The sequence below is a fragment of the Centrocercus urophasianus genome, unplaced genomic scaffold (assembly GCF_019232065.1).
Source record: "Centrocercus urophasianus isolate 14NV4802_14NV808 unplaced genomic scaffold, USGS_Curo_1.0 seq_25, whole genome shotgun sequence".
Classification (NCBI taxonomy): Eukaryota; Metazoa; Chordata; class Aves; order Galliformes; family Phasianidae; genus Centrocercus; species Centrocercus urophasianus.
The window spans coordinates 12339942-12358821 of NW_024884811.1; positions in this window are offsets into that span (position 1 = coordinate 12339942).

Genomic DNA, 18880 nt, shown 5'->3' on the forward strand with positions numbered 1-18880 from the left:
AGGAAGAGGAAGAGGAAGAGGAAGAGGAAGAGGAAGAGGAAGAGGAAAGTACTATTCATCACATGAAGAACAGAGAGAAAAGATAGGATTTGCAACATTGGGTGTATGAACATACACGTAATATTCATGAAAGATGAACAGTGGGCAGAGAGATAAAGGTGTTTTGCACAGTAACACTTACCAATACTTAAACTTACATGGACCTAAATTCCTAAATAGCTTTCACTAAAACTTGAAGCCAGCTACAGTCAAAATACAAACTGATTGAGTCTTTAAAGCCTTGTGGTCTTTCTGAAAAGGGTTACTGTTATTAGGGCATCAGTCGCTGGCATAAGGCAGCTACATGTTATCCAATGCCAATTTCGATGTTCTATCAGCTCCTATTCTTGTTCAAGAGGTTCTCTGCTTCTCTGTCCTATTTCACATGTCTAAAAAACATTTTTATTTTAAGGCTGAAAATCGGAAACAAAGGAAAACCACTAGGGATCACAAACAAGAGACAAACTAAAAGCCTTAGCACTGCTAAATGATACCAACATTGTGAAGTGGATAGTTATGGATTACATAAAAAATCTTCCCAGCCCATGCAAGACATAGTTTATGGTCTAGAACCCTACTCTGACTACAGATTATAACATTTTTATAAAGAAAACTAGTTACTTAAGTTGTGTGTATATGCAAGCATCCCAGATCCCTTCAGGATTGAATCCCTCCCTATCAGTGTCCTGAACAGTTCAAAGTCCAACCTCTGGAACTCCAAGATAGCAGTTTTGCTGCCTCCCTTCCTGACTTCACCAAGAATCGAGAACTCTACCATTTCATTGTCACTCTGTTCAAGACAGCTCCTGACCCGTCCTTCTCCTCTATCCTTACAGCGGGATCTGTCCTTACAATATGAATTGTCAAAAAGCAGATGAAGTAAGCTGAAGAAGTAAGAGGTATTAGGTAAAGAGGTAAGAGGTAAAAGGTACAAAAAACTCTAAATGCTGGTGGTACTGCATAGAGAAAAGTGCTTTCACTGAGTATTCTTCAGCAGCCTCTTGCAATGTAGAGCCTGAAATAGGGTTAGACATAATGTTAAGAGAATTGAACAGAAAAATCTTGGCTTTCAGAGCTCTTAAACTTAAGCCCAAATTTGCTAACATCTATTCACAAAGACAAAAAACTTCAGTGAATTTCACAACATTCAGCAAATGCAAATGTGAAGCAAGCATTACTAAAATTCAGACTGACACAAGTGACAGAATCTGGCTGCAGATAAAGTTTGTAGGACTTTTCCACTGACCTACAGTGGTCTTCTCTAAACCATTTCAAAATCAAGTGTGACAAGAAACAGCTGAGAATGAAGCGTAAAAAGACTTTACATTATCTGATATGACTGAGTAAAAATGGGGCAAAGTTCAGGTCAGACATCTCTGATCCTTCTATAGTTACAAATGCTTTCTGCTACTACAGCAATTAATACAAAAAAGAGAAATATCAACAAAGTGAGCATGGAGAAAAAAACGCTGGATGGAAAACAGCTTAAGCCAGTTATTTGTTTGGATACAGATTTTCTAAAATACTTCCCAAATTTAAAACTAGATTTAGAAAGACTGTGCAAGGATAGCTGTTACAAGTCAATGTCATGTTATAACAAAACACTAAATAACGTACTGACAAGTGTGAAGTTCAGACCTCATTTTTAATGCAGTCTCCAGTTGCACATGGTATTTTGATTATAGGAGCCCAATTTCATATTCATTCCTTCCATGAAGTCTACTTATACTGAGATTTTCAGACTCAGTTCCCCATAGCTACCAAACTTCAGGTGTTTGGTAATAAAAACAATTGTCTGAATTGAATTAAAATAATCTCTCTGACAACTGCTAGAAACTGTTTTAATTAGAGACAGAAATTTTGCTAAGCCAAAACTTATGTAACATTTCTACAGCTAAAGAAATGAAGTAGGAAATGACAAGCACATGAAAAACAGTAAGGTGAATATTAAACAGGAGGAGCTGAAAAATTTAAATATCCAAACTCCTTACTTAGAAGAGTCTTGGCTACTGATGGCCTCCAGTAAGTCAAGGTCAGAGTAAAGATGGAGCAATGAGTAGATATGGCCTCAGAAAAATGCCAAAACTAAGCAAGCATTGATTAGTCAGCCATTTTGCCATTTTACCATTTTACAATTTTACATAAGCTCTACATTAAGCAGAATCTGAACCTATTATTTTTAAAGGAATGCTAAATCACTCATCTCTTGTTGTAAATTAGCTTATATAGTTAAACTCTGTAAGAGTAACTAGAGACCATGTCATAAGCAAAACGCAGCAAAAAATGAGAAGCTGATTAATTCTGGAGCTGCTTAAATCCAAAGCCCTAAGTGCCTTACAATATTTTGCATTTTCAGAGTTGGCTTATGAGTATGATTTATGAAAATAAGAATTAACACATAATAAAAGGCAGTAGTGCTTAATTGTTGTACCCAAGTGAGAACTTTTAAAATTTATCTAAGGAAGATATTGTGGGATAAAACATCTTTCTAATGCTGTAAAGCTATATTAACCTATTATTTGAGAGCTCAATAATTGTGCTACTTTTGCTAAATAATTTCCTTTATGTGGCTTTAATATACCATGTAAGCTCCTATTCCATATGTCACATCCTTCATGAAATTTGTAAAAAAAGTTTGGTCTTGCAGGAAGTCTGCGTCCTCCAAATCATAATCATAGAATCATAGAATCACAGGCCTGGGCTGAAAAGGACCACAATGATCATCTTGTTTCAACCCCCTGCTATATACAGAATTGCCAACCACTAGACCAGGCTACCCAGAGCCACATCCAGCCTGGCTGAATGTCCCTAAAGTGTGGGAAATGTGGGATCTCAAATAAACATTAATCAAATAATTTATTACAAACAAAATCTGAGCTACTAGAAAGACGTTTTCATCCTATATTTAACTGATACTCATATATAAAATTTAAGCATGCCTTGTCATAACGAAAATTATACACTCCATTCTACATGGAAAATCTGTTTTGGAGGTTTTATTTTAAAATATTACATTCAGGATTGGTAGAGAAAAGCTATATAGGTGTCAAGTTAACTTCACAGCTCTTTTTGTTCTTTCTGGGAAGTACGCATCAGGACTCAGCTTGATTCCTTACAGTTAATCAAATTGCTTTAGTTTCTAGGAATCCTGTCACAAGGTACTGGAGATTATCCAAAATGTTCCTTCTGCCTTTGCAGATGGCACAGCACAAGCTGCACTTGACTGCACAGAATCCATAAAAACATCAGGGGACATCCCTGAGCAGAGCCTCATGAAAGGTAATGCTGTTATTTCCATTCTGAAATGCTTTCAACCCTAAATCCAGACAGATTATAGACTTCTGGCTGCTTTTAGCTTATAGGTGGCAACACCAGCAATCTAATAGAGAAACATTCCCAGTTGCTTGGAAACTGCCATCAAGACAGAAATTGTATTTAGAATTGGCAATGCACAAAAACTTGCTGATTTTTGTAGATAACAATTGAGTGTGCCAGGATCTTGATCTAGAGACACAACTCTCAAATACATTTCTCAGCCACATAACTTTGGCACTTTCTTTATATCATTCAGTAATTTTCATAGAAGAGGATCAAAAAACTGTGGTGATATCTGTTGGTTTCAATGAATACAGCCAGACTGACAAGGATCTTCAAAACTTACATGTTTCTTTCTGAACCTCTGCAACACATTCACTGATGGCATCAATACTAGCTCTAACCAACCCCTTCTTTTGCATTTCAGCCATATGTGTATCCTGAGCACATCCAGCATTCCTTATGCCGCAGGCTTTTAGGATTGCAGTATAGAGCAACTGCCTCTCCTCCTGCAGAGGCAGCAAGCATCAAAAGCTCAGCTCCAACCAGCACATTTGAGATCCTGTCAGAGACAGTAAGACATTCAGCATTACTCATAAAAGGAATTATACAGTCAGTAACAGTTGTTGAAGGAAATACAGGTTGCACTGCCCTTCCTGTTCACTATCTGGGTGTTCTCTACTGGACAGAAAATAATAGCAGAAATTGTCTCATTATATACTGTTAACAGAAAAAAAAAAATAAATAAAATAAAAAATAAAAAAGAAAAAAGAAAAAAGACATAATTTCCAGTTGCAGCTCTACCATTCCACACCCCTAGATTGCCTCTGTTCCACAGAATTAAAACTACTGTAGTTTAGGATTACAGGATTATAAATAGGTGCTGCATGCCTCTACATCTGAGCTAGTTAAGACAAATTGTCGTGCCTGAGAGTGAACAACTATTTCTCTCATTGTGTGCACATTATTTCTCTCACTTAAGAGAACAAGTACAACTAGTCCAATACAAGAAAATATAACACCACTGATCCAAGTGCAGATTTTATCTCAGACCCCAGCCTAGCACCTGATAGGAGCAGAGAATCAGAACACATTATAATGAAAGCAAACTACATCTCTGAGCACTTTCAGCATGTGAATGAAAAAAAGTTTTTAGCATTCTTCTTTATTAAAAAAAAAAATATATATATAGACATTTTTGTGTTGTACAATTGTATATTAAAATACTGAAGAAAATTCATTTTTAAAGCAATATAGGAAAATTCAGAAACAAATTGAAATTATGAAATAATTACATGGTTTTGTCAAATTTCCTAAACAATGCTTTGTGCATCAGCACCTGATAATGATGTTTCAAGACTAATCATGACTTTTTCAAGTATGGTTTTTGTTTATTTGTTTGTTTGTTTTTAAATGGAGCTTTCATGTAAACCATGTCATTGTTAGTACTGACAAGGCAGTATTCTCAAGTCTAACATATAAATATTTTTTATGATACCGTCTGCATTGTAAAGGCAAAAGTGTTTCAAAATCACAAAGGCAGTAGCAGGTTCTTGCTTAGCTGTATTAGCACCTTCAAAAGTAATGTGTATTTCAGTATGGAACTCCAGCTGTTTCTCTACCATGACCTTGTTTCATCAGGTGAAGCATAGCACACGCTCAGCAGCTGAGGTCAGGCTTTGTGGGTAGTGAGGGCTTTCTGCCTACCGCAACTCAGGCAATGCCCCACCAGCTGTACACTGCGGCTGCAGTCATCTTCCAAGGCATCACGTGAGGTACTACAAGAAGTTCAGGATCAACAGCGCAGAAATCATCATTCACAAAGCAGTGTGCAGAGCACCTGCAGATAACGGCATGTAGGCCACAGTTTTGTTGTATGCCAATCCAACACATTTGGATTTGCAGCCTTGCTGTCCAAGCAGATTCACTTGTTCATGAGAAATACCTACAATTAACTGTTCATTAGACCTTTCTGCACCAGCAAAGTAAGCTTTCTGAAGACATGAAATGAGCCAAAGTAATTGGAAACTATGCAGACAGCATGTCTGAACAACTGAGTTGTGAGAAAACATGATGCCACTTCAGGCTCATTTTAACAGTATCTATTACCAGCGCAGGCAGAAGACTAGAGGAAAGGCCAGGGTTACATTTACTCCAACAAAACACAATATCTTTTGATAGAGATCCTCAGATTTCTCCTTACATGCTGAGACTGAGAAACACAAATTACACACATAAACTCAGTCATAAGGAGATAATGAGTTCTATCAATAAAAATTACACTCTGCCTTGGAGCTGATAATCCTGCAGCACACAGAGCACTCAGGCAGGTAGGGACTGAGTGGAATTTCTTCCTGCAACAGCAGATAGCTCAAGTTTGAGGCACTGCTGTAAATAGAGCACAGATTTCCTTATGCTGACCTATGGAATGTGTAGCTAAAATATGTTTTACTGTACAGTAGATTTGTACTCTGAATGCTTTCTTCAATTCTGATATTCTCAGGGAGCAATTGCTCTTTATAGATGCATTAGTGACAAACTTACCCACCTTTACACACATTCAGTTTCAATTTTTTAACAACAACATCAAAATTAGCGTTCTCCCAAGACAGAAGCTGAAGCAACTGAAATCAATTCAAAATTCTGCTCACAGCAAGTCTTCAAACTGAATTATTTACTACTGGGAGCCAGGAGCTCTGAGACATGTGCAGAACCCATTACGGAGAGGAAAGTGACTGAAGTTGGTCCGGAGGGTGCATGTATGCTCTGCAGCAAAGTGGTAAGGCTGTAACTTAAATATCAGAAACTAAAAACAAACAAACAAACAAACAATCAAAAAAAAACAACAAACAACCAAACAAAAAACCCAACTATTTGGACTCATATCCTTCAGACATATTTTTCTACATATTTTCTGACCTGATAGGTTCAGTTTTATGAAGCCCCCCACTCCATCCTAAATTGTCCACTTCAGACACCTTACATGTTTATCCAAAAACTCTCTGACCTTCTAAAACATTAAATTGTAAAAAAGAAAAAAAAAAAAAGAAAAAGAAACCCTTGAAGTCGTGTTTCTTATATGGACCCAGGCACTTCTCACTCCTGTAAGATCTTCTCCAGCCCCAAGTTAATTTTCCACCTTACATAAGTATTTATTTACCCTGACTGAGAGGGTAAGTTGCCACAGAATGCAGTTCATTTCATTTCTACTTTAGATTTATAACACCATGCAGCATAGGTGCAAAGTGCCAAGTTTCTAGAAGTATTGAATTCATTATTGGTGAACAGTTCAAAGATCTCCTGTGTTCTGAAGCTGTCAAGGAGCTTCAGTTGAGCACAGAACTCACAAGGGCATAAAATTCTCCAATTCTGCTCAAATTTCTAAGCACAGAAAAATCCAAGGAGCACAAAATGTGACAATCATTCACCAGAAAGGCTGCATCTTACTCTTAGAACAGATTGGGCTGAGTGGTGGGTATTTCTGTTTGTTTGTTTTCCACATATTATTCGGGGAAGATATGAAGACAGTTGTCACAGTACGACCTTCGGCATCCCGGCTTATTTTTTTAATAACCAAAATTTCCATATGCAATAACATGAAGCAGTTCTGTAGGCTGTCTCCATTTAGTATTCAACATACTTAGAGCACCATAATCTGCAGTAACCACTCTATGCTTTAAACAATATTTCAAACGTGCTGCTAAACTAGCATAGTTTGCATAGTGACTGAAACTTTGCCGATAACACGGTAATGGTCTATCTGCAACTAACATAGAAAAGTTTTGAACTATAAACATATTTCTTGTATTCAACACACTGGTCAGTGATGGATTTTTCTTTCAAAAAGCTTACTTCCCCCTACATACAGTATAAATCATAAATGAGAGATTTCAAACAAGTCTGAGGTCACATTGTACCAAACGTAATTCTTGTTTACCTTGAAATCTGCATTAACTACATTACCAAATTGGTTCTAATTCTCACTAATTAATAGAGGAATCACTTTCAGATTAGTATGTTTTTGAATTTAACTGCTTGTTGTAGAAAAAAGCAACAAGCTAGCAGTGTTGAATGTACTACAGTTTTCATACATGTTGGCAGATCTTAGAGATGTGGCCTCATTTTTAACCATTACTTTTTCAGATTACTTTTTCATCCCATACTGCACTAACACATTTAATTCCTCAGTACACTTTAAAAAGTCAGAGGAGAAAAAAAAAAAAGAAAAAAAAAAACCAATATAAAAATCTTCACTCTAATCTTGTTCTGATTTTCATCTGTAACTTTTGTAAATTGAAATGTAAGCTCTAGGCAACTGCTGCAACCTTTTGAAGTTTTCTTTTAAGCACCATGAGCTCTGAATGACAGCCTTTCTGGATCTTATGAGACTCAGTTTTGAAGATGAGGTACAGATTTCATCTTCTGATTTTAAGACAAATCTACTCTGTGAAATGAAGCTGCAATCATAGCTGATTATTACTTCTATAATTGCAGCTTCAGAAGTGAAGTGAGTATAGAGCTACTACAAAAATATGGCAACTTTATTTCACATTTAAGATTTGCAGCAGAGTACCAATTTAAATCTTAAATAATTCCATGGAGGGTCTTCAAATACAGTTTAGCTCTTTAATACAAATAGAAATAGTTACAATTTTATTGGACTATGTACTAAAGACAATATGCTAAAATTCCAATTAAAAAAAAAAAAAAAAAAAAAGAAAATTTCAGTCAGTTTAAATTGCAAATCTTCACCCTGTTCAAATGAAACTGGCAGAGATACGTATTTAAGTAAAATCAAATTAGTATCTTAGAGTTGTGCTTACATTCAAGTGACTTAGTACCAGTCCTGGTTTCACCTGGGAGAGTTGATTTCCTTCCCAGTGTTTATGATGGCTTTAGAAGAAAACAATGTTGATAACACACTGATATTTTAGTTGTTTTGGAGCAGTACCCTTCAGAGCCAAATGTGTTTCAATTTTTCAGCTTCTTGAACTTTCCTGCCAGTGGAGGGGCTGGAGAGACATGAGCAGCAGGGAGGGGGCAGAACCAGAGCATCTGATACAAGCTGGCCAAAGAGATGTTCTATAACATGGTAACATGTGGAAAAACTATAAAATTGAGGAATTTTGGCTACGGGGTGGCTGCAGCTCAGAGACTGGCTGATTAACGAGAAATTCCTTTGTGTATCACTCATTTTATAGATATACATGTTTCTATTATTATCATTACTGTTATTTCTTGCTTCCTTTTCCATCTCAGTAAGTAGTTTTTATCTCAACCTATGAGTTCTTTTTTTTTTTTTTCTTTTTTTTTTTTTCTTTCTTTTTTTCTCTTTGTCTTCTGTATCCCAGTGTGGAGGGAGACTGAGCAAAACACGTTGTGGTTTCTAGTTGCTCGTTGAGTAAAACAACATATCCAATTCTCTTGTTCTGTTATTATCTTTTAGTCTCACTTGAGCAATGACTTTATTTTCTTGAAGGCATTTCTATGCTGATTATATATGTATATATATATTGACCTAACTGAGGGGATCCATTTTCTTTCCAAATGTTGAATATTTTTGCTCTTCATGTACAGTGTTTACTTTGTACTTTTTCTATAGGTGGGTGAATCATAGAATCATAGAATCATAGATTCATAGAAGCATAGAAGCATAGAATGGTTTGGGCTGGAAGAGATCTTGAAGACCATCCAGTCCCAACCCCCTTGGTACAGGCAGGTACCTCCTACTAGACCAGGTAGCGTAAAGCTCTATCCAGTCTGACCTTGAATTCTTTCAGGGAGGGGGCATTTGCATCCTCACTGGTCAACCCGTTCCAGTGCCTCACCACCATCACAGTAAAGAATTTCATCCTAATATCTAGTCTAAATCTTCTCTCTTCCTGTTTAAAGCCATTTTCCCTTGTCTTGTCACTACTTGCCCTTAAAAAAAGTCCCTCCCCAGCTTTCCTATAGACCCCTTCAGGTACTGAATGCGGCTATAAGGTCCCCCCAGAACCTTCTCTTCTCCAGGTTGAAGAGCTTAATTCTCTCAGCCTGTCTTCCCAGGAGACGTGCTCCAGTCCTCTGATCATCTTCACGGGCCTCCTCTGGACCTACTCCAACAGCTCGATGTCTTTCTGTTGGGGGTCCCAGAACTGGACACAGTACTCCAGATGGGGTCTCATGAGAGCAGAGTAGAAGGGCAGAATCCCCTCCCCCAACATGCTGGTCACACTTCTTTTGATGCAACCCAGGATTGGCCTTCTGGACTGCAAGCGCACAGCTCATGTTGAGCCCTTCATCAACCAGCACCCCCAAATCTTTTTCCTCAGTGCTGCTCTCAAGCTATTTTTTGCCTAGCCTGTATTTGTGCTTGGGATTGCCCCACCCCAGGTGCAGGACCTTGCACTTGGCCTTGTTGAACTTAATGAGGTTGGCCATAGGCCCACATCTTAAGTCTGTCCATGTCCCTCTGGGTAGCATCCCTTTCCTCTAGCATGTCAGCTGCACCACTCAGCTTGGTGTCATCTGCAAACTTGTTGAGAGTACACTTGATTCTGTTGTCCATGCCACCTACAAAAATGTTAAATAACATCAGTCCCAGCACTGATCCTTAGGGAATGCCACTCATCAGTGGTCTCTACTTGCACTGCAACACTCTGAGTGTGACCATCCAGCCATTTCCTTATCCAGTGACTGGTCCATCGATCAAATCCATTTTTTTTTTCCAATTTATTGACCAGGATGTCATGCAGGACCATGCTTGTCCAATGCGTGTCAAACAAATGTATCAAATGCTTTTCAAAAGCTCAGGTAGATGATGTCAGTTGTTTATCCACTGATGGCATAACACTATCACGAAAGGCCCTAGTTTTGTCAAGCATGACTTGTCCTTTGTGAAGGCATGTTGGTTACCACCAGTCACCTCGCCTTTATTTTCCACATGCCTTAGTAGGTCCTCAGGAGGATCTTCGCCACAGTCTTGTTAGGCACAGAGATGAGACTGACTGGCCTGTAGTTCTCCAGATCTTCTTTTTTTCCCTTCCTGAAAATGGATGCTATGTTTCCCCTTTTCCAAACAGTGGGAACTTCACCAGACTTCCATGACTTTTGAAATATGATGGATACTGGCTTGGCAACTTCATCCATTTGTTCTCTCAGAACCCGTGGGCGGATCTTGTCTGGTCCCACGGACTTGTGCACCTTCATGTTCTTTAGATGGTGTCAAAACTGATCTTCACTTACAGCAGGTAGATCTTCCTTCTCCCTGTTCTTCCCTTTGCTTTCCTTTTGCTTTGCAGCTTGGGCGGTGTGGATAGAGCCCTTGCTCGTGAAAGCTGAGGCAAAGCAGTCATCGAGTTCCTCAATCTTTCCCCGTGTCCCTTGTGAACAGATCTCCAGGTTTCTACTGGGGAGGTTCTGCATCCTCTCGGACCTTCCTTTTATCACTGGTATACCTGTAGAATTTCTTCTTGTTCCTCCTTGTGTCCCTGAATAGATTTTGTCTGGGTTTTAGCTTTCTTAACTTTATCCTTGACTGCTCCATTGACTCCTTTGTAGTGCTTCCATGTAATCTGTTCCTGCTTCCACTCCTTATGGGCTTTGTTTTTGTGCTTAAGTTTTTGTGCTTTGGGGATCCTTGTTGACCCCCGGAGGCCTCCTGGCATTCTTGCCTGACTTCCTTCTTCTGGAGATGCACTGCTTTTCAAGAAGTTTGGAGGAGATGGTCCTTCAATAGGATCAGCTTTCTTGGGCCCCTCTTCCCTCCAAGGCTTTATCCCATGTCACTCTGCCAAGCAGTTCCCTGAAGAGGTCAAAAGGAGATTTTTTGAGAAATCTGGTCTTCTAAGGAATGATGAGGTTCATCTCTCAGATAAGGGGAAAACCATATTTGGCTTTAAAAAACAAGCTTTCCAATTTAATCAAGAGAGCTTTAAACTAGAGTTGACAAGGGATGGGATCCTCAAATCATCCCACCCCGAAGCTGATGTTCGCAATGAATGCCCTGGGCCTGGAGTTGGATCACAGGCCAGTAGGACTGTAAAACTTCTCTCCATACATTCAGACTGTGAAATGCATCAAGTCCTAGGACACAGGACATCCTTATTTGGAGTGGATTTACCAAGATCATTTGAGTCCATCTCCTATCCCCACACAGGACCAGTTAAAGTCAAACCCAATGTTTAAGAGCACTGACCAAACTGAGCTGACCATGAAGAATAGCTGCTCAATGCTGTGCTCACAGTCCTGGCAGCCTGTTCCATGCTCACCACCGTCTGGTGCAGAACCTTTTCCTAACAGCTCCCTGACCCTGCCCTGACACAGCTCCATGCCATTCCCTCGGGCTCTGTTGCTGTCACAGGCAGAGCTCAGCACTGCTCCTCCACTCCTTGTGAGAAGCTGTAGCTGCCATGTGGCCTCCCCTCAGCCTGCTCTTCTCTGGGTTGAACCTCAGTTGCTCCTCACCCACCTTGCCCTTGCCCTTCAGACCCTTTATATAGACCATCTCTATAGTCCTACGTTTGAAGTCCTCTAATAGCTTTATGTTCTTCTTGTGGTGCCGAAACCTGTACCCAGTGCTGGAGGTGAGGTCGCAGCACTGCAGAGGTAGCACTACTGAGGTAGCAGCGCTGAGCCTGATGCACTGCAGGATATGGTTAGCCCTTTTGGCTGCCAGGGCACACTGTTGATTCACATTCATCATCAACTTATATAAACGGCTGTACTCAACACCTTGATATTGTTATCTTTTTTACTACAACTATTATCAGCTGCCATTAGTTTTACCAGGCAGATTTACCCAAGAACACTAAAAATAAAATCTTTAGAGTCCAGAAGTCTGAACTTTTGAGTTGCTTTTATTCCTCTAAATTAATTTATTTAAATACTGTTCATAAAAGTCACTTTTAACTTTAGCTTTGATTTTCCACCTAAATCCCCTCTCCATCAGCTTACAACACACACACAGGAGGTATTTTAGCATATGGTAACTTACATAATACATGATTACTATGAATAAAATAAATTCCTTATCAACCTCTAATGAAAGTCAAATTTAAGTGATAACTCTTCTCTATTTTTAGTTGAAGTTATTCAATCCCAATTAGTTTTAATTGCATTTGAGTGAAGGAATCTTTATACCTGGTACCACAGATGTCCTTTCAAACAGAAAATCTAAACAAGTTCTCTTCAGAAGTAAATGTATACTTTTTGCATTTATCATTTATCTTCTTTATTCCAAAATTCTCTGTAGACTTGTGTAAAACAATATAGTATACTTCATGATTCCAGATTTATGTAAGCCATACAGGTCCTACAACTATTTTGGAATTAGCTACAAAGGCTACATAACCAATCTCTTTTTGGTAATGTCAGATGAACTAAAACAGGGCCCTGCATGTGGCAAGGGGGTTTCATGATTCCAACTCTGGCCATTCCGTGATTCTGTGAGTGCAATGATCAATTACTGCAGCTTGGAAAGCTGTGGTAGCACACCAGAAAAGTAAGTTCTTGTTCTGGTTTTCCATAACTATTCCATACCATGACAATATGCAATGAAGTAATGGAATGGGAACAGCTATTGAAGATCTCTAATTCCAAAAATGCTACGTTAATTCTGACACGGTTTCTGGGAGGAAAAGAAAAGGTGACATAATTACGTAAAGATATTCATTTTCCTCTCTGTACTGCCAAATAGCACAGTTAAATGACATTTTCTTTCCATTTGATTGATTTATTACCCTTAATTCCTTTTAAATTGTATTATTTTACATTCCTTTACCATTTTTAGTAAAACAGGTTTTTTTTTTATCTAAATTGAGTTGCAGCCCCTCCTTCTCACTTCTCTTTTGGCCTCCTGCAGTGGGAGGAATGGGAAAGGGAGGACCTAAGTCCCTTCTTGTGTGACAAAGACCCTCAACCTATGACAGTTTCTCACTGAGATAGTAGACTAGCAGTAGAAAAGTTTCGTAATTTAAATCGCTTGGGGATTTTTAATTCTTACACAAGTAAGGGTCTGTGTAATCTGGTCCAACTTTGATGCCAGCCCTGCTTGGAGAAGTAAGATGCAATAACCCCCAGATATCATTTTCAATCAACATTCCCGCTGTTTTATGGACCCACATATAAACAAAAATGTTGCACTTTCAATTTTTGGTAGCAAGTGTCAAATAAGGACAATAGCATAGCCAATGTCTTTCAGACAAATCTTTACAAGGTTAAATTGTAAGTGACTGTGAGTATGTGAACTAAAATTGAAAACGCTACAAATATCTTTCCTATTTCTTTTATCATGCCAAAAGCATCTATATTTGCAATTCAAATACAAAGAGTTTAAAAGTAGGAAGTATTGCACCTAGGTGGGCAAAACATCTCTTGGAAACTGCATGGACAGTTACAGAGAATTTTGCTTCCTTATAGAGGTATTATTTGTCTTGCCTGTTTGGCACAACTTTAACTTCTGAAATCCAGACCATGAGAAGTCGTATTGGCTAAGCCAGTGGAGGCAATAGGAGAAATCTCTGGTGACTGTATATTGGACCAGGAATAGTGCTTCTCTGCATCCTAGAGAAAGAATGACTTCAAATGGTCTTTCCAGAATCAATTTTAAAAAATGACCTGCCATGTTATGAGAAGGAGACACATGCAAAATCTTTGCCAACTTCAGTATTGCTTGATACCTTTGCTCATTGAAAACAACATTAAAGAGAAGATGCAGCTAAAAATGTGTTTGCCAGAACAGTCATTTACTTTAAGTCAGTGAAAGCAGAAACAAATTTATCAACATTGTTGCTTCTTTTCTACGCCTATGGTGTTGTTAATTCTCTTTCAGTAACGTGCTTAGTGATGTGCATCCAGGAGTACTTCAAACAGGCAGACCTTGTGCTGAAAGAACGATTGTTTCTTACTTTTTTTTTTTTTTCCCATGACATTTAAGTCATGAATAAACTCCTGCGCCACAGCAAGAATTGTCTACATGCACATGCTCAATCTGGAGACAAAAGGTTTTACCTCTTTTTTCTTTTGTTCCTGTTATCAAATGCTGCACTCTGTATATATGAATAAAACATTCTCATTCCTTAAGTGCTTCATAGAAGTTTCCTAATACAAGATTCCAATAATTTTTTTTTTAACAGTAATTCTACAGTAGTTGATTTAAAGAACACTTATCGTTGAAGAGATGCTCATTTTCCATTTTAAAGAAACATACAGAGAATATTAGACTTCAAGAATTTCAATTATTCTTTCCGTGGATTTTTGAGTTACAGTTTAAAGGAAGTTTGTGCTTTATACTGGTCAGCAACTTGATGTAAATGTAACTGCAATTTCAAAATAATTCCAAATTTTGGAAAAAAGGAAAAGCAATAGCAGGAGCTATTGCACCCATAGCCCATGGGACTTTGCAGCACATCATTCTGAAAATCTTATTAGTTAAGCACAGGGCTACATGTCAACTCATTAACATGATTTTAATGACAGTATTTTTTGTTGTCATGCTGATGTACTTATAATGTAATTTGTGTTTGCAGCAGAGATGAACTATTGCAGTTCTGCATAAGAGCAATAGCTCTGAACTGCACTGTGGCACTTCCAACAGCGAAGCCAACCTTATTTATTTTGCAGTGACATCTGAAAATCTCTTCAGTGAGGTCTGGAAATTTGAATTACAAAGATTAAGAAATAGCTGAATTTTGAAGTAAACTGTAATGCAGATTCTGAGTAACCACCATGCAAAATACTTATTTACAACTGACACCATTTCAATAAATAAATCCAGAAGAGTAACATCATGAACAAGCAGGGAGAGATGCAAATTCCATTTAATTTGCTCACTGTATTGGAAAAGCACATAAATACCAGTTTCTACCTCATCACCAATATCTGCAAGTTCAAAATGAGCGTCTCCTTATCAAATAAAGGAAAAAAACATCTCCAACAACATCAGTTTCATTTTACTCTTTCAGAGTAAAATAGTCTTTCAGCTACTTTCCTGTTGAGAAATATTTTTTCATTGTAAAGTAAGCTTAACTATCCATTTCAAGTGTGGGCTTCATTCCCCCTCATCTCTGCTGTGTCCATGTTAGAGATGCAGTGTAAGCAATTACCTAGACTCCCTCCCTACAGCCAGCAGAGAGTGATTTATTCTACCTGTTTTGGCCATCACGAGAGCCTAGACAAATAGAAAACTGAGACTCGCTTGGCAATGTTAAAGGCAAGAGAAGGTGATTTCTATCCTACACCTAGAAATGAGTGTACTCTTTGGTAACCACCGATTGTACAATTGGAAGAAACACCCCAAAACTACCTAGCTCAGGGCTGAATTCAAGCAAAAGCCTGTGCCATTGCTCCTTGTTTGAGTTTCACAGCAGTGTGCACTGATTTGAATAGAGCCCAATCCACACATTTGATCCATTTGGATTTGCCCTAAGAACCATCACGTTGTTAAGCAGTGCTGGGCTCTCAGATGAACCTGTCTGCCACCAGATTTGCTCTGCAAATCTGCGCAGGTACTGGAGCACAAGCCCTTGGTTGTTAAGGTTTTTCCTGGTTGTGTCAGTGGTTCCCCAACTCTTCTAGAACATGCAGCCCTGTGCGATTCATGACAGTCTTGGGAGGGAGGGGGTGACTGACTCAAAGTCCTCTGCAGGAAAAAGCAGAGATAATGTAGTTTTGAAGTGCTGACTGTACATGGGAGACATTATCATTCTATTTCAGAAAGTATGATGCTGGAACAATCTGCCAGTCCTCCTCTCTGCTGTGTGTATTACACATCAGTTTCTAAAGGGAAAAGCTCAATTCCTTTCAGGAGATGAGATTTACATGTTACAAGACGGTCTGTCTTTGAAGTGTCCTGATTACACTGCCCCGTAAGATGAGCCTTTTAATAAGGTGAGGGATAGAACCCCAACAGATCGTCTTTCTAGAGATCTCTAGAGAATTTTAGAGCTGCTTTCCACTTATGTTCTTTCATCTAGCAATACGTAGTATCCACGAACATGCAATATTTAAAGGATTCTTTTTCTTCTGCAGTCTCTTCAATCTATTTGTGAAGTTTTGTTTCAAGTCTTTTAAAGTGAGGTTTTGAGTGTGTAATTAATTAAAAAAAAAAATTGAGAAAAGATTTTTACCTCTAATCCCAAGAAATCTTAAGAAAATGTGTGCACAAAATAATAATGTAGTTCATTAAGTTATTAATGAGAATCACATTCAACAAATAAACAGGAGGCACACAACATCAGAAGCAGATGTTGGTGGTATGGCAGAAGATGCTGAACCTTCCTACCAATGTTCAATTGCTTTTTGTGTGACAGATGGCAGCAGAGGGGCAGCCTGACAGAATGGCGTCTGACATGGAAGCGCAGATGAAGAAAAGGTGTGCCACTGAATTCCTCCTTGTAGAAAAAATGGCACTCATTGCCATTGGACATTTTGCTGAACCTTTACGGAGGACAGTGAGCACAGTCAGGTGGTTGAGTGGTGCATTTCAGCAGTGGCGACAATCACAGTAGGTCACCTCCACTGGTGCAGATATTTATGAGCATAGCATGCAGCTCTTGTTCATGGCTGGCAAAAACTCAGAGCTAATGGTGGTGACTATGTTGAATAATAGTGTTTTGTATTGAGAATTTGCTCTTCAAAAGAATGTTTTTGTTCTCATTGTATATGTTGTAGTTTCCATGGAAGTAAACATGAGACATTATTTTCAGAGTGACCTAAAATTAGCCCAAAATTTCACATTTTTTAAAACACTGGAAAATGATATATAGAGAGACTAAAAATTTTCATGACTCAGTATAACTTTCAATTAACAGAAAAATGAAGATTTTATGTCAGTTGAGAACTAGGAGCATAATTCAGCTGCTATAAATAGTAAATCTCAAGATTTAAAAGATTTAAATCTATCACAAAGTTGAATTGTGTTCTCAATAATTAGTCCAGAGGCTTGACAACATAACTTTTGAAAGTGTCTAGCAGCTGTTTACAATGTCCTTGGGTTTTTTTTGCCATTTTTAAAATGATATTGCAAACAGCTGCTCTTCTAGTACACAGTATGCCTGTCATCTCTCTATAAAATGATTTCACTTCAGCATAAACAAGGAACAGTTTAGTCGCAAAAATAGGACATACAAAGCAGTCACTAGGAGAAGATTCATAGAACCAATTCTCTGTAAAGAGGAAGTGTTTGCTATTTCTAGCTCATCTGCCTGTAAATCTTCCTTGCAGTAGCTATGCTTCATGTTTGCAGTTTGAATGTTCTGTTGTTGGTTGCAATTTGCAGCTGCAGGCTATCAAGGCTGTGTCATGCATGAGGGGGAGGTTTTGGCTGAGGTGTGAGGGAACTGACTTTCTTTAATTGTGACTGACGGACTTGGTAAAGTTTCATCAGAGGGTGATGTTGATGAAAGAAAAGGTGTACTTGCTGTAAGTGTTCTGTTCTGCTTAAGAGCCCTAATCATCAGCACCCTATCCACATAGGCGCTACAGTGACTTTACTTGCCAGTACTTTTGCCAAAGCTCATTCCTCACGACCTCCCCATTAGTGACATGGCTAAATGGCAAGCCTAGTAAACACAAGTACCACTGCCAGTTGATTCTATAAAGCATTGTGAACTTTGCCAATGCCTGGGAAACCAGAGTGTGACATAGAGATAGGTTTATAAGCCAGCTGCTTCCACTCAGATCTTAGAATGATAAAAGGCTTATGAAAAAGTCATGTTATGAAAAAGTTGATAAAGATGTCAGCTGAGTGTTCAGTAGCAGTGGAAAAACAAATCAAATGTTAGGAATACTTAGTGACAGAACAGAAAATAGAACACAAAGCATCATTAAAGCACTATATAAGTTTGTAGCACCTGCAAACAATGCATTTGGCTTGGTTCCTCTTTTTAAACAAGATTACAGTAAAATTTGGGAACCAAGAAAAAGAAAGAAAGAAAGAAACGCAAAAATAGTAATCAAATACAATAAATATCTTCTGGAAAAGAAGTGACTAAACAGAATAATTATCTGTGGCCAGGTTGAGAACTGGAAGGAAAGACATCATGAAAGGTCTGCAAAATCAGGGGATACAGAAGGCAAATTCAGCCTGACTCACTGGGAGCTCAGCATGGACAATTATCTGTTCTGTCAACCATTGTTGCCTTGCATGACTGGAGACACCAAATAAGAAACCAAGTGAGTTGCTGTGTAAATAGAAAACCAATAAGCCAGCCAGAAGAGAGAAGAAAATCTAATATAGAAGGCAATAAGTATTGGAGACCTAAATGACTGGAGACTATCTTTAAGATAAAGGAATAAAGGATTTACATGTTCTGCCAGTTCCTGCTTCAGAATCCTGTCATGATGAACATGTTTCACTTATACTGATATGATTTCCAAAGTCAGTTTCAGGAAAGGGTTACAACCACCCCTTATTTAATACATTTGTTTACAGGTATATACTATTTGATAGTATTTACTTTCATCTTTTATAAATTATAAAATTCCATCTAATTATAAATCAGTTTCAAACCAGAATTATTCTAATTCTCTAAACATACCATCA